We start from the raw sequence: 16,470 nt of genomic DNA, 5'->3' as shown, positions 1-16,470 counted from the left end.
AAACTGCATTGAACTTACCAGGGATGCCAGCTAGACATGCTCGGTCTATTTGTGCGACTGTTCATGGATAGGCTTCAGCCCCGTTGACGAACCAGCTATCGGTACTTCAGCCAGCATTAAGGCCCTAGGACAGCTTGTCAAACAGCAGGAAAGGCTCATCGAAAAGTTAGTTTGGGAGCGCATAGCAGCCATGTCTGGGATGCACATACCGAGGGAGCCGTCAGAGCATATTACTCCAGCCGAGCAGACTGGAGGTGGGTCCGCTTGGTCGCTGAACTGGTTCATGTAGCTTAACCCCCCTTTGTTCAGCGGCACGACGGACCCCATGGAGGCTAATAGGTGGATGGTAGATGTGCGAAAGATCCTAACTGCTTTTGAGTGCCCGGAAAGTCGTCAGGTGACCTTTGCCACTTTCCTTCTCAGCGGAGAGGCGGAAGAATGGTGGAGGGCCACTGAGCACATGGTGCCGGATCGCCTTGCTGGGGGGTACATCACTTGGAGGGCATTTTCTGATTCCTTTGACCAAAAATATTTTCCTGCATCCCTACGTTTGAGCTGACGACGGAGTTTACCCAACTGAGGTAGGGAAATATGACAGTGGCACAGTATGAGGACAGATTCAATGCATTGTCTCACTTCTACCCCAGAGTCATACCTAATGATGCTACTAGGGCTGACTAGTTCAAGATGGGCCTCCGGATCGAGATCCGCAAGCAGGTTAACATAGTGAAGAACCTGACCTATGTAGAGCTGGTGGAGAATGCGGGGATAGTGGAGAGGGACTTACTTGAGGAGCGCTCACAGCAGCAGGAGCGGGTGGCGGGTCGTACTGGACGCTTTGATGGGCGTTCACATGGAGGCCAATCTGGTGGGACCTTCCTACGACCGAGTTGTCACCCCTATGCTGGTGGCACAAGTTCTAGTGCTACCCCGAGTAGACCCAGCTCTCGGGTTTAGGCGGGCTGAGTAGGGCTCGACCTTCTATTAGTGGTGCGAGGTCAGTAGTAGTTTTGAGCAGTTCAGGCAGTGGTGGTTTTGCGTAGCTGTCTACCCTTGAGGGTCGGACTTGTTTTGCTTGTAGCAAGAGGGGTCACATATCTCGTGACTACCTCAGTGCTCGCGTTACCTGCTTCCAGTGTGAAGAGTCTGGGCATGTCCGCACGTAGTGTCCCATGTTAGTTAGAACGCTAGCCACTCCTACCACGCCTGCTATATCTGGAACATTGGGAGCCAGTACTACTATGAGTAGGGGTCGCAAGGGCGCACGATCAGGACCTCCTAGTAGAGGGCGGGGCGGACGTATCGGCCGAGTTTTTGCTATGACCCTGCAGGATGCTGAAGCATCCAATGAGGTGGCCACAGATAACCAAGTAAATTAATCATGTTATTTAAGTTTTACATATGTCCTACTCATACATAATATTAGATCCTCCTTCCTAACCCTGTGCAAATTTGCATATTGTGAAAAAATGTATTTTTCCTGTTTTAGTTAATACTTATATACGCATTGGCAGGTACTATGACTTTATTTGCACACACTGCTAGGATTTTATTTGACCCCGAGGCCACCCATTCTTTTATTTCTACATCCTTCCTAGAAAATGCGGATGTGGCGCCGGGACCTCTTGTGGAGCCCTTAGTCATAGCCACCCCATTGGTAACTTTCTGGAAGTCTACCATGTTTATCGATCTTGCACCTTGACTTTCGGTGAGTGAGATTTCAAGGTGGACCTCCTACCTCTCGAGATGTAGGACTTTGATCTAATCCTAGGGATGGATTGGTTAGCCACCTATCATGCCAGTATTAACTGTTACAGCAAGGAGGTCATCTTGCAGCTTAATGATAGCATTGAGTGTCGATTGTGTAAGGATCGACAGGTGGACTATTCACAGTTGGTGGCAATCATATCCATCAAGTCAGCTAGGACCCAAACCCTGACTGACTTACCAGTGGTGCAGGAGTTCCCAGATGTTTTTCCTAAGGACATTCTAGGGCTTCCCCCAGACAGGGGAGTTGAGTTCACCATCGACCTGATTCCAGGGGCAGGACCAGTCTCCAAGCCACCTTACCGTATGGCTCCGAAGGAAATGGAAGAACTGAGAGAGCAGATTGATGACTTGCTAAGTAGGGGACTCATCTAGCCTAGCTCATCCCCTTGGGGCGCTCCAGTCCTGTTTGTGAAGAAGAAGGATGGTACCCTCCGCGTTTGCTTTGACTATCAACAATTGAACCAACTGACTGTGAAGAACAGGTACCCCTTGCCTCGCATTGAGGACCTGTTTGATCAATTGCGTGGGGCGCGCATCTTCTCAAAGATTGATCTGAGATCTCGGTATCATCAATTGAGGATTAGGGAAGCGGATGTCCCAAAAACCACTTTCCGTATCCGGTACGGGTTATATGAGTTCCTGGTTATGCCTTTCGGCTTGACCAATGCACCAGCTATCTTCATGGACTTGATGAACCGAGTCTTTCGCCCTTTCTTGGATCAATTCGTGGTGGTCTTCATTGATGATATCTTGATTTACTCGGCCTCGGATCAGGAGCATGAAGAGCATCTTCGGTTGGTACTGCAGGTGCTAAGGAGAGAAAAGTTATTTGCTAAGTTCTCCAAGTGTGAATTTTAGCTGGAGGAAGTGGTGTTCCTTGGGCATGTGGTCTCGGGAGAGGGCATCCGGGTTGATCAATCAAAGATCACTGCTGTTCTCAATTGGAGGCAATCGAGTACCGTCTTGAAGATCTGTAGCTTCTTGGGTTTGGCTGTGTATTACCGGCATTTTGTGGAAGGGTTTTCAAAAATTGCCAGTCCCCTCACTAAGCTGACCCGGAAGGACCAGTGTTTTGTATGGACAACTGATTATGAGGAGAGCTTCCAAGAGCTAAAGAGGAGACTTACATCTGCACCTATCTTTATAGTTCCTCGTAGTAGATGGGGCTACTAGGTCTACTGTGATGCTTCATACTCAGGCTTGGGCTGTGTCGTAATGCAGGAGGGCGGAGTTGTCGCTTATGCATCCAGGCAGCTCAAGAACCATGAGCGGAACTACCCTACCCACAACTTGGAGCTAGCAACGGTAGTGTTCGCTCTAAGGATTTGGAGGCATTATCTCTACGGGGAGAAGTGAGAGATCTTTACTGACCATAAGAGTTTGAAGTACCTATTCACCCAAAGGGAGTTGAACATGAGACAGCGCAGGTGGCTTGAGCTGGTGAATGATTATGACTGCACTATTTACTACCACCCTGGGAAGGCAAATGTGGTGACTGATGCCTTGAGCAGAAAGTCGATGGGGAATTTGGCTAATTTGATTACTCAGCAGCAGGACATCCTACGAGATCTGCAGAAGATGGACATGCACATCATAGCTAAAGATGTGGGTGCTGGACTGCTGGCCTAGTTAACTGTGAGGCCAACTTTAGCGGAGAGGATCAGAGTTGCACAGGCAAAAGACCCACATTTACTACAAGTCCTCCAACAAATTTGAGACTCAAGTAAAAAGGGTTTTTGCTTTGACGGATTGGGAACCCTGAAGTTTGGAGATAGATTCTGTGTACCTGATGTGGGCGAACTTCGTCGGGAGATTTTGGAGGAAGCTCACCAGACATCTTATAGTGTGCACCCTGGGGAGACGAAGATGTATCATGATGTTCATAGATACTTCTAGTGGCCAGGACTGAAGAAGAGCATTGCAGAATTTATAGCTCGATGCTTGATTTGTAGCAGGTCAAAATTGAACATCAGATGCCGGCTGGAACACTCAGGCCCTTACCCATTCCTGAATGGAAGTGGGAGCATATCACTATGGACTTTGTGGTGGGTCTACCGAAGACCTTGAAGAAAAATGACTCTATATGGGTGATTGTGGATTGATTGACCAAGTCAGCTCACTTCCTTCCAATCAGTACCAGTGATTCTCTAGATCATCGAGCCACTTTATTTCGGGATGAGATCTTTGCCCGCCATGGGGCAGTAATTTCTATAACTTCTGACCGTGACCCCAGGTTCACCTCTAGGCTGTGGCATCATTTTGCTAAGTCACTGGGTACCAAATTGCAATTCAGCACTGCCTATCATCCTCAGACTGACGGTCAGTCGGAGCGGACGATCTAGACTATTGAGGACATGCTACGTGCTTCAGTTGCAGACTTGGGACTCACTTGGGATCAACACCTTCCCCTAATTGAGTTTGCCTATAATAATAGTCATCACTCTAGCATTGGAATGCTCCCATATGAAGCTTTATATGGACGGAAATGTCGGACACCTATCAGTTGGGACGAAGTGGGAGAACGGAAGATAGAGAGCTCAAAGCTGATCTAGGAGATCATGGACAGTTGCCCAAAGTCGATAGAAGAGTTATGTTGACCGTCGACATCGAGATTTGGAGTTTCAGGTCAGGGACAAAGTCTTCCTTAACGTGTTGCTGTGGAAAGGGGTAGTACGTTTTGAGAAAGTATCTGTATCGGAGCTGTCTCAGATTCATAATGTGTTCCATGTGTTGGTGTTGAGAAAGTATCTGTATGACCCGTCTAATGTTTTGAGGGAAGAACCTATCCAGTTGTGAAAGGACTTGTCCTATGAGGAGCAAACAGTGCGAATCATTGACAGATGTGTGAAAATGCTCCGAAGAAGAGTCGTCCCTTTGGTGAAGGTTCTTTGGCGGCACCATGGAGTAGAGAAAGCTACATGGGAGCCTGAGGAGGAGATTCAGTCTACTTACCCTCATTTATTTATAGACTCAGGTACGTAATTTCGAGGACGAAATTTATTATTGTTGGGGATAGTTATAATACCCCAAATTTAAAAAAATAAAAATAAAAATAAAAAATAAGAAACCCCTGACGCACGCGCCAAGCGCGTGTGTCACAGAGCTTGCCACCCCCGTCCTTCTTCTCCTTTCTTCTTCTTTCTCTTCCCTTGCCGTGCACGCCACCCTCTCCACCTCCATTAATCCCATCTCCCCCTCCCCCACTGCACCATTTCTCCACCTCGTTACCTCTCTCCCTCTCCTTTCTCGTGGGTTGCCGACGCCGGAGCCGATGAAGCCCTAGAGCCGACGAAGCCGAGCGCGCAGATCGCGAAAGCCTCAACTTCATCGTTAAGTTTCGATAGCTAGCTCCCCTCCCTCTCACGATCGTCCTCGGCAGCCGACGACCCCGCGTTCGGCCGTCGGTCCGAGGGATCCGGGGGAAGGAGAGAAACCCTCCCTAGACGGGCTTCGGGCCCTTGATGAAGGGAGGAAGGACCCCTATGGTCGGTTGCCATGGAACACGGCCCGCCGCCGTCGGGCCCTCTTCCTCCCCTTGTTCCTTTTTCTTCCCTTTCAATTACCCGTCGGCCTCGTGCTACATCGCTAGCCTCGTGCTGCGCCACCGGCCTCATGGCTGTGCCGCCGGCCTCGGGGCTACGCTGCCGACATTGCGGCCTCGTGGGCCTTCCCTCCCCTCCCTCTATCTCCTTCCCTTAGAAGGGAAGGGCGTGTGAGGGTGGGGGGTTGTTTAACCCCCCACCCACACCTCTGTTGCGCTGCGGCTTAGACCGTTGCCCATAAGGCTAAATGGGCTGCTGTTCAGACCGTAGCCCATGAACCCACAACGCCTGTGGGCTACGATTCAGACCGCAGCCTATGGAGCCCGTGGGCTGCAGTTTGGACTACAGCTCACGAACTATTTTCTCCTTACCTGCTGAGTTTGGCTTGGGCCCAACCCAATACCCCCAGCCTAGCCCATTTGGGGCCGTTTGGACCTTATAACCCTGTTTATCTACTTCCACTTGATTAATCAGCTTAACCACCGCTGTAATGACAATTTATTATCATGTGAAGTTTAGGATAAAATAGAACTCACCTTAGGAGACCCTTGACTCATGTTTATGCCTGAACATAAATTCTCTAATAAGGAAATTCATTCTATTAATTCTCTAATCTTACGTATAGCATTACTTGCGTGAATCAATATGATTGACACTACGTGAGAAGGATTTTGAGATTTAGGAAGAGTTGGCTAGCTGACAAGATTTAGTGTACTGTGGAGAACCCCGAGGCGAGTAGAGTTGATACAAGTCTATAATAATGTAGTTATAGTTATTATATCTTCCATTACATTGTAGGAATGTTAGTATTAGTACATGCATTTAGTATACTATGATGTATCTTGATATGTGTAGTTATTAATAGATTACTCATCATGATATTATGAGAATGCTAGCATATGCATTAGTAATGATGCTCTACATATATCTTGTATGATATACCTTTGTATAAATATCTGTTGTGAATATAGAATGTAATGATCATAATGAGTATGACATGTCTTATACACTCACAGACAGTGCACCACTTCCACCTATCATTAGTAGTTGGGTTTTGACTAGGTAGTGCCCCTACTCACTCAGCCCAGGGTTAAGGGTAGAGTGTATCTTATATGACTATACTATTAGCGGCCTACACTTGAGGTTGGGAGCCTGTGTGGCATTCAGGTAATTGTACTGCATAGTCAGGACATGAATGTGAGGTGGGGGTATATCTCTAGTGGTACCCGACGATGCAGGGTTAGGGCGTCCATTGATGAGCCGAGGGCTCCCAATTCTTCCGCTGAGGGCAGTGATGATTTAGAGAGTGAGATATGGGCTTACGATTGGAGTCCTTAGTTTGATGGCCACAGACTACCGGTCACATGTAGTGTCACCAATATATGTAGGTGGCATTACCGCTAGATGTGTATATATCCCCCCTCGATGTATGAGATGATGGATGGTTATGTAATGGATGATTGTTTCTTGAGAGTATTTACCCTATGTGGTGAATATCTCGGTGAGTTATGATAAATATGATTAATGCCTTGGTAGGAACGAGATGACTAAACTAATATTTTATTTTTACGCATAACATGTAAACACTATGATTGATATTTGTATGAATAAGAGATTGTATCAAGCTTTATATTTGTGTGGACTTATTCTGATACGTTTAGGAACTAGCATATTCCAAGATAGTGACTTGTAATCTTTATCGATTGCATTGATTTAGTAATTCATAGTAAGTCATTTCAACAAGTATATTGTTATTGCTAGCAAATATAGGCATACATTGGATATGCACATGTAATTTCATTATTTTATATTGTATGGATTCTACTCGCTGGGCTGTGAGCTCATGACCTCTTGGTGGCATTATTTCAAAGCTAGGAGATGTAGGTGCGGATAGCGAGGAGTAGCTGCCTTTCTTTTTCAGTATGTCTATTAGTTGTATTAAGCCCATGCGAGGGAGTTATGGTTGACGATGTGTTGTGGACTTTAGCATTATATTTTGGATGTGTATCTAGAAGGCTCGTTGTGGCCTGTGAAACTTGTATCCGGACTCTTATGGTGTAATATTTTTATGATATTAATTAATGCGATTGTGTGCCTTGTGAAATCCTATTACTGACAGGTCATGTGATGCACCGCGTGGGGGGATTTACCCACGCGGTTTACACGTGTATTTAAAGGTTTGAGTGTTTCAGGTGCGGTATAGGACCTTGGTCCTTGCGCTATCAGCGGTTGTAGGGTCAATGATAGTGGAGAGGCCTCTGTTGCAGTTTGGACCAGTACTTTCTCCCTTCTAGGGTTGGATTTTCTTATCGTTGGAGGGCTTGCTCCGTTGTGGCCGACGGTGTTGGCGATGTTGGGCAACAGTAGGTAGCTAATAGGGCCTCTCCTATGGCCTGGATTGAGTTATTAAGGGAGGTTTATATCTCCTTCAACTCATATGAAAATTGTATAAATAATGTCTTCACTCACACCGATAGGTCTTTACCAACGGTTGCTAGTGATGGTGGTGGCGATAGAAAAACTCCCGTAAGAAGGGAGATGAGTTCTTGGTCCTTCATAATTGCTCTTTCCTCGTTCATCTTTCTTGGCCTTATGTTAACCATCGACCCATGAATAGTGGCTCTTATACCAATGTTACGAACCAGATCTTAAGTAGAAAGTTAAATCTAATGGCTTTGGTTTCACATAAATCTAAGGTTGATATAAAAAAGGTAAAATATAAAAATAAAGGAGGGTCAAAACGAGGTAGATGATAAATATTTGACGTTGCGACGAGGGTGGAGGATTACCAAGGGTAGTGCTGGACGGTCGTATAGTAGGGTAGCTTGTGGTGGAGGATAGTGGCTATGGATTAGGTGCTTAAATGTGGATCCAGGGTTATGAATTACTCCTATAAAGATAAAGACGATCTTACTAATATAATAAAATATAAAAGCGATAAAACTAAATTGGCTAAACTTAATATTCATTTGATAGTAATAATAAATTCATAATTACTCTTATTTATAGGAGTAAATCTTAGATGATCGGACCCATATGTTAATTATCCACTTTATTTGAATTTAAAATAATAAACAAATCTAATTAACTAGCTTAACTTGACTGATTCGCTTGACTCGACTAACTCGCTTGACTCAACTGACTCGCTTAACTTAACCTACGTGGTTGGATCGTAAAAGGCAAAATGATAAATAAGTTTGGTTTACAGTGCAAATCGCTCTATCATAATTACTATTATAGTATTCAAAATTTATAATTGGCAATTAATTTTTATTGTACTTTTTCAAAGATAGTGTTCCGTTCGTTAAATCTAAATTATCATTTTAAAAAATAACTTAGATCTAATTTAAACAAAAAGACTATTTTTACCCTTGCATAAGTTATTAAAAATATTTTAAAAACTACAGAATAATATATCCAATGCCTTATTTCATGTGAGACAAAAATTATTGATAAACATTTTAGACTCCAAGCTTAAAAGGAGGAGTATTTTAGTTATTTATATGTGCTTATTAATTTTCATAATAATCTGTTAAAATATTCAATTAAAAATTGACTGTAATGGTTATTTTGAAAGAGTTAAAAAGAGTTTAACAGTAATTCTGATATTTTAAGGAATGTGGTGGGAGTTATAAAATTTTGAAGATTTTCAGCGGTAATTATGTAAAAATCTCAAAAATTTATTCTATTTTTATTTTTGTAAGTCAAGAAAATTTTAAAATTTTCTTGCACGACAAGATTTATTTTACTATTTTGTTTTTAGTGTGCCCTAATGAAAATGAGAGAGAAAGAGTTGTATAAATCATTTGCATTATGAATCTTAAACTTGATTAGACATGTTGTTATTCTATAATAATATAGAATCACCAATGGGAATCATCGAATGGACATGCAAGTACTTTTACATTAATTAAAAAATATTTCTTCCTCCAACCAAATAGAAAATTCTAGTAACCACATACGTAATACAATTAAAAGTTATTAATTTGATAGTTTATAGGTATTACTTTTCATCGTTATTACTCTTGTAGTTTGCATATACTACGCTAAATGCGAAATAAGTTTTAGAGTTTCATTTTGTTATACTATTTTAATTGGCAGTTAGTTTATAGATTATACAGTTTTCTACATTTCTGGTTGACAATTTTTATAATTATTAATTTTATAATTCATAATTATTGAAGATAATTTACAATTACTAGTTAATGTATGGTACTTCCACGTTTGTATTTTTACAAGTTTTGTAGTTTATTATGTAATTCGTAGTAATTGAACACTTGTATTTTATATTTTATACTATTATCATGTAATTCATACTCATTGAACACTTATATTTTTGCAAGTTTTATAGTTTTAATTCATAATCCGCAGTTATCGAACACTTATATTCTTCCAGAGTTTCAAAGTTTTATCATGTAACTTGTAGTTATTGAACTTTTTATCTTTTATTTTGTAGTTTTATTAATTATAGAATATTGTATTTCTGCAAAATTTATAGTTTGTTTACTTAGCTCCTAGTTTGTGTATGTGCAGTTTGTAGTTATATTAATTCATAATTTTATCTATGTTACTGAACATTTATTATTGTCTACATCTTCATGAGGCAAAAGTCGAGCCATGTGTAGGTTGTGGCTTTTAACCACTCAGCTTGGGGTTAAAGGTAGAGCATATTATATAATACTTATATTATTAGCTACTTATGCATGAGATCTATTAGCCTATATGGAATTAAGACAGTTATAGTACTTTGTACGCAGACTAAACACTTAGTGATAGTAGAAAGATAATTGTAAGATATGTATTATAGCTATAGTGATATTTGATGACGTAAGGTTAGGGTGTCTACTTGAGCTGTGTGCCCATGATTTTATTATATGCGATGATTCTAATATGTGTGATGATTCTGCTTGAGGAATGATAATGGTAAAAAGATGAGCTTATGGCTAGGGTTCTTAGTTTGATCGCCATAGACAACTGGTCTTATATAATATCATCATACATATATGAGTGATAATATTACTAGATGTTTATCCTCAATAGTTTGTTGTTATATGATTAAGATCTCTATGAGAGTGTATAATGATATAAGATCTTGTGGCCTATTGTATTTATCTATTTGGATCATCTTGCTTGGAGATTATTTGTAGATTTTTAGACTTCTACTCTGCATACTTTTTGAAAAGAGGTGACCAACCCTAACCTAGGGGTGTCAAAATAAACGAGTGGCTCAAGCTCAGCTTGGATAAAGCTCGGGCTTGGCTCAGCTCAGCTCAAGATGAACCGAGCCCTATTTGATTTTAAGGCTTAATTTGAGTTTCGAGCCAAGCTTGAGTGGAAGACGGCTCACTCAGCCTTGATTCGATAAGCTCGTTTACACCCTGTTTATTATTGGTAGCTGGCTAGCCATGTGGTTTAATGTGGGATTCGATAAATCCAAGAGGTGTCATGTCAAGGTAAGGTGTGGCAGTAGTAGACTAGTTATGGATTCTATCACATCAATTATGGATTCCTCTCAATTATCTCTTTTTCTGGGGCTTCTTCTAGCCATTTGTTTAATCATCAGTAGATTAAACAAATGAGAAACAAAATCTCCTCCAAATAATGTCTTAAGTATGATATTGTGAAAGAATTAGTTGGGGTTCGAAGAACTTGAAGGCTACAAATGGGCCCACAGAGATGTCAAACATACCTAACAAAATCTCCTTCATCAGCCTCCTCATTCGGCCTCCTCCTCCTATAGCCTACTCCTCCAATATCGACCTCCTCATCCTTTGGCAAGCCGCAATTGTTGCCTCCTCCAATTAGGCTTGAAATCAGGCTCATCTCAAGCTTCGGCTGGCTTGGCTCGATTTGGGTTTAGCCAAGCCTAAATATCACATTAGGCTCAAAATTAATTTTGAACTGAGTCTCAGCTAGAGTTGGCTCGCCTAGATTTGGCTCATTTAAACCCCTACCCTAACCCTAGCCGACCTCCCTTACATGCCACCACCTCTAGTCGAGTGCAACCAACGCTCAAGAGCACTATATCGTGTCTTGGTCTCTCCCTATATCCAACCTAAGCTGAGACCCCTTCACACCTTGTCTAGAGGTGAAACATGTCCAGTCTAGCCTTGAGCACAAGCAACTACCCTGGCTTAGCCTCCCATTTCGAGTGCATCCACTCCGCTAGCTATGGCAACCACTCTCAATTCATCGGTCTAAGACTAGTTGTGTCCCTCTCTCCTTGGTGCTATAACATTTATGAGCAAAGAAAGAAACTTTTTTTCCAAACCCATTTTGGTTTAAGTAAAAGAAGGTGAATAGTGGATTAGTTTTGACTTGCAAACTTACCTTGAGTGAATGTGGGTTGGGATGAGTTAGTTTGTATTGATCAATCAGCCTAAAGGGCTGAGCTCAAATATGGTTTGAGATCCAGCTTGACCACTTTTGGTGATCGAATTAGTTTAAATTGATCGAGTCATCCATATAATTAAAATATATTAATTAGTTAAAATAAAAATTAACAATTATATAATTTGGGCATAACAAATATGATAATGGTGAACTCAACAACCACACACTTTTTGTAGATCACACATCTCAAAAGGACTTGCTTCATCAAGTACCGCTACAATAGATACTCTTTCCTCACAATCATTATTTCTAAGGTCAGCAAGTATCTAATCTTCGCACTCGATAATGTTTATACATGCTCAAATCCACTGTATAGTATGCCTGATTATCACACAAATTAAGTGACCTCAGGCATCGACCAATAATGTACTTAGTATAAATGTACAATCTGACCCTATCTATGGTTGAGAGAGTGTTACAATCTCCCCTTAGGCTAAGGTTCGATCTCTTCCAATTCTCTGATCTGGACTGGATCTGGCACAGAACTTTAAAATAAGATCCCGAAAGATGTTGCCGTCGGATCGACGTGAAAGCTTGATATGTTGTAGCCCCAGAAAAGATCTTTCTAACAAATCTAGTTTCAGGTGAATCGGACGTGGGGATCTTGAGATATCATCCGATTAGTGGATGAAGGTTAGGGTGGTCTGTTTAGGATCCGTCGATAGAGGCATGTGACCCTAGGTGATGGTGGTTGGAGGTGGACCGGCGTTAACGGGGTGGCACCAGTGAAAAGTGGTGAAGGAAGGGTTATGGTCGATGGAAGGGTTAGGGAAAGTGTTGGATAGATTGGAAGAAGGGGGAGGAGATGGCTACTCCTAAGGGACCAGGATGATTGGCCGATCGAGGGAGGTTAGAAGTGGCGTCGCTGGGGATTGAGAGAACGGGAGAGAAGAAGACGAAGGAGGCAAGGCAAAACTCAATTCTGAATAATTAATAATGATCTCTGGTTGCCATTCATATCCTTTTAGAGGCTAACCAACAACTCAAAATTAACCCTAAACAATACAATTTCGCCGACCGAGTTCGAACGCACCGAGTCGCTCTTCTCTGAAATTGCGAACGCGATGCAGGCGTTCGAACACGCGATCGAACGCACCTGTTTCCCATTTCTCTGGATTTGCGAATGCGAGGCAGGCGTTCATAGTGCGTTCGAATGGGGCATTCGAACGCACAATGCACACTCTTCACCCACGTTCACAACCATGTTCACAACCACGTTCGAACTCACTTCACCCGCATTCGAATGTGACTTACATAAAACTTATTTTCGTAGAAATTAAACACTAAAATAAGAAACAAAGACACTCCTAAAGTGAATCCATGTTCGAGATGACATCGATGAAGCCTGAATCGTATAGTAAATAGGCACTATCAAAATAGGATCTAACAACTTAATGATTTATGCATGGTGTCTAACACCTTATTAGCATGACATAATCAACATTATTGAAGTACATGCAATAAATGAAGCTTGAAATTTATCATAAATGAAGTACTAAAGCATATTATGCATGCTCTAAAAGTTATAGATTTTGAAATTAATTAATAAAATTGTGGTTTACGCCCAACATTTTTACTATTAACAAATCGAGCCATATAATTAGGCGAATATGTATAGAAAACATCTTGCCGTTAGAACAGTTAGTTAAAATTTAACTAAATATTTAAGTTAAGTTAACTATACTAAAAAATTACGAAAATATCTTCAACCAAGTCATACTAAAGGCATTTTAGTCATTCTAAAAGGTATCTCTATTTAACGGAATATTCTCACAGTATTAGTTCAAATCTAACTCAAAATATTTTCTACACATATTTGTTAAATCATAGAATTTGATTTGTAAATAGTAAAAATATAGGATGCAAATCTATTACGAACCGAGCTAAAGAAGGTTTAGGTTGGGTACTTGGACTGTGATATACTTAGTTAGGATCTTTTTTTATTGCATTAGTTATTTATTTTTATTAAAATAAATTTTTTGTAGGTCACGTTCGAACACAGGTGGGGTCGCGTTCGAACGCTCTTACGAACGCCTGCATCACATTCGCACATATAGAAAACGTCTTTTGTGTGTTCGAACGTGATCAGTGGGAATTCTTTAGAATTAGGGTTACTTATTGTTATTAGGACTTATTGGCTAACATCTATAAGTATGTGGATGGCAGCCAAATTCATTAGGGAATTGGATTATTAATTTCTTGCATCCTATCTTCTCTCTAGACTCTCTCCCTCTCCTCTTCACCAACCTTCCATCTCTACCGTTGGCAAGGTTTTTCCTAACTTTTAACCTCCCTTGTCTGTCAAGTCACCCCTTTTCTTTGGGATCTCGACCACTTCGTTCCCTTCGTCTATATTCCTTAACCACATCCACCATCCACCTTCACCTCCATACCCATCTATAACCCTAACCTCTACTCTACCCGTTACCACCACCATCACCCACGTTCTTTCATATTTTCGTCCCACTTATAGTTAGAATCTGCAAAGGGTATAAATACAAAAGTTGTAGTCAGGAAGTTATAAATCTAATCCACTTAGTTTCGTAATTTTTTGACTATCGAAGAATATTTGACGAATATATTCCCACAGTTGCGCGGACTAATTCTTGTAATACATTCAGATCTTGAAGGAATCGTTGCGTATTCTATCTTTGGTACAAGAACCCATCAATATGGTATTAGAGCCTATCCTTTGGTATCATAGAACCTATCAGACTGAAGGAAGTTCTTTAATGGTGGTAGAATGAATGAAAGTGGGATGAATATAGAGATAGGGATACTTGCGATCAGAGAAGAGATCGGATGAAGGGGAAGAAGGGGGTTGCTCCTAGAAGAAGTAGGGCAAAGATAGACGAGGGTAAAGATCTAACCAATGTTGGATAGAGGTTGATGTGAAATAGGGCATGAGGAGGGGGAGAGAGGAAGGGAGAGAGAAAGGAGTTTTATTCATAACCTCCCTTAAATAAGGTGCACTTTACAGTACTTAGAGGCTACCCTTCTGACTTAAACAACAAAAATAAAATCCTAGAAACCAAGTATTCTCGCCATGGCGCATTTGCACCTGCAAATTGCGTTTTAAGTATTTGCGAACACGTGCAGACGTCCGAATGGGCTTGAGGCCGTTTGAACGTGTAATTCCCGTTCTCTGTCTTTGTGAATACGTGCAGATGTTCGAATAGTGCGTTCGAACGCGGTCCCCTAGCGTTGAGAACCGCATTCAAATGCCCCCAGTAAAAGACCTTATTTTCTCAAGCAAATTTATTTCTTTTAAATTAGATAAATAGGCTCATCCCAATGAATCCAATGCCACAAGTGGATCCAATCCGACCGAGTCGTATCAAAATCATAATTACGTTATAAAGCATGACGTTATATACAAATTTTCCTTTAATTATCAACCTAAAGAGTAAAAAATCACCTAAATTAGATGTTGAATGACAAAGTATGCTTGAAATACTATGTTGCTATTGGGTAGGGCCCCGAATATACCAAACTCTTAGATATATCTAGCTTTCATGGTTTTGAGAACGAAATGGATGCATTTGTAACATGTTTTTAGGATTTTTAATAAGATACCTAATTAAGAGTCCAAAGTCAAGTTAGACTTTGATAATTTGGTTCAATCTTTCCTTTATTGGACTTGACTTAATCAAAATAAATTTGATGCACCCCTTCAATACATAGAATAGCCTAATCAATTACAATATGAGTAACTACATCCTACATCATTTCGAAGTTTGTAATACCTATAATGAATTAATTTATAGATTATCATTCAAATTAATCATATTTATCTATTTCTATAAATCAAGCTATCACATAAATCACAAGGCCGAAAATCTATTTTACAAGTAATTTGTCTAGGTGCTTGCATTAGTTTATTTATTTATTTATTGGAACTCTGGTGTCATAATTTCTCCCTCCTAAAAGCAAATTGTCACCTTTTATCAAGTTACCTGTTACATAGTTGATATCATATTACTCATTTGTGTTTCAAAAATTTTAATCTATTTAATAAATGGATAGGATTATATTCGTACGAGCATAACTCAACCAGTGAACCCGCCTGATTGCCACCTAGTGGTTCCCCTTGTTAAAAGGGAGAAAGAATATAAAAAAGATATGAGAAGTTAGAGATACCCCTTGCCTAATTTACTATGGGATCTAGGATTAAATCTAATTGTTGAGTATTAAGGAAAATCTAATATACAGCATAGCTTTATATTATAGAGCTCACAGTTAACTAATAGAAGAATTATGATAGTTTCATCTTTATTTGCTCCCCAGTGAGCCCGCCTCTCAGTCCTTCCCCTTTCACTAGCTAGAGAGCTCTTTCTCCCTCCTTTTCTCCTTCCTACTCCTTGTTCTTAGCTCCTCCCCTTTTTCCTCTCCCCTCTCTTGGTCCTTTAGCTTTCCTTTCCTCCTCTTTCACTCCCTTTCTAATTTTTCGGCATGGCTGATGATGAATGAACTAGTTACTAGGTTTTCATCTATCCTGTTTTCATCTCTCCTCAATGATGTTGTCATGGTCCTACTCCATCTCTCTCCAAAGACAACACTGCTTCCGGGAACCCCTCACTATGCTTGTTGGACCTATGCTCACCACCAATGAGGTCTTCGTCTCAACTAGCCTCAGTCAGCCCTTCTCTATAGGGTAATTTCATAAATAATATAAAATAAAATATGCATAAATGAAATAGTTTTATTGAGAAAATAATGTTGCAGGAAAAATTGTTGGAACATCGTTTAAAATAGATTGAAATGT

The sequence above is a fragment of the Typha angustifolia genome, chromosome 9 (assembly GCF_048772165.1).
Source record: "Typha angustifolia cultivar Huaian chromosome 9, ASM4877216v1, whole genome shotgun sequence".
Taxonomy (NCBI): domain Eukaryota; kingdom Viridiplantae; phylum Streptophyta; class Magnoliopsida; order Poales; family Typhaceae; genus Typha; species Typha angustifolia.
This window is presented reverse-complemented; position numbering follows the sequence as displayed.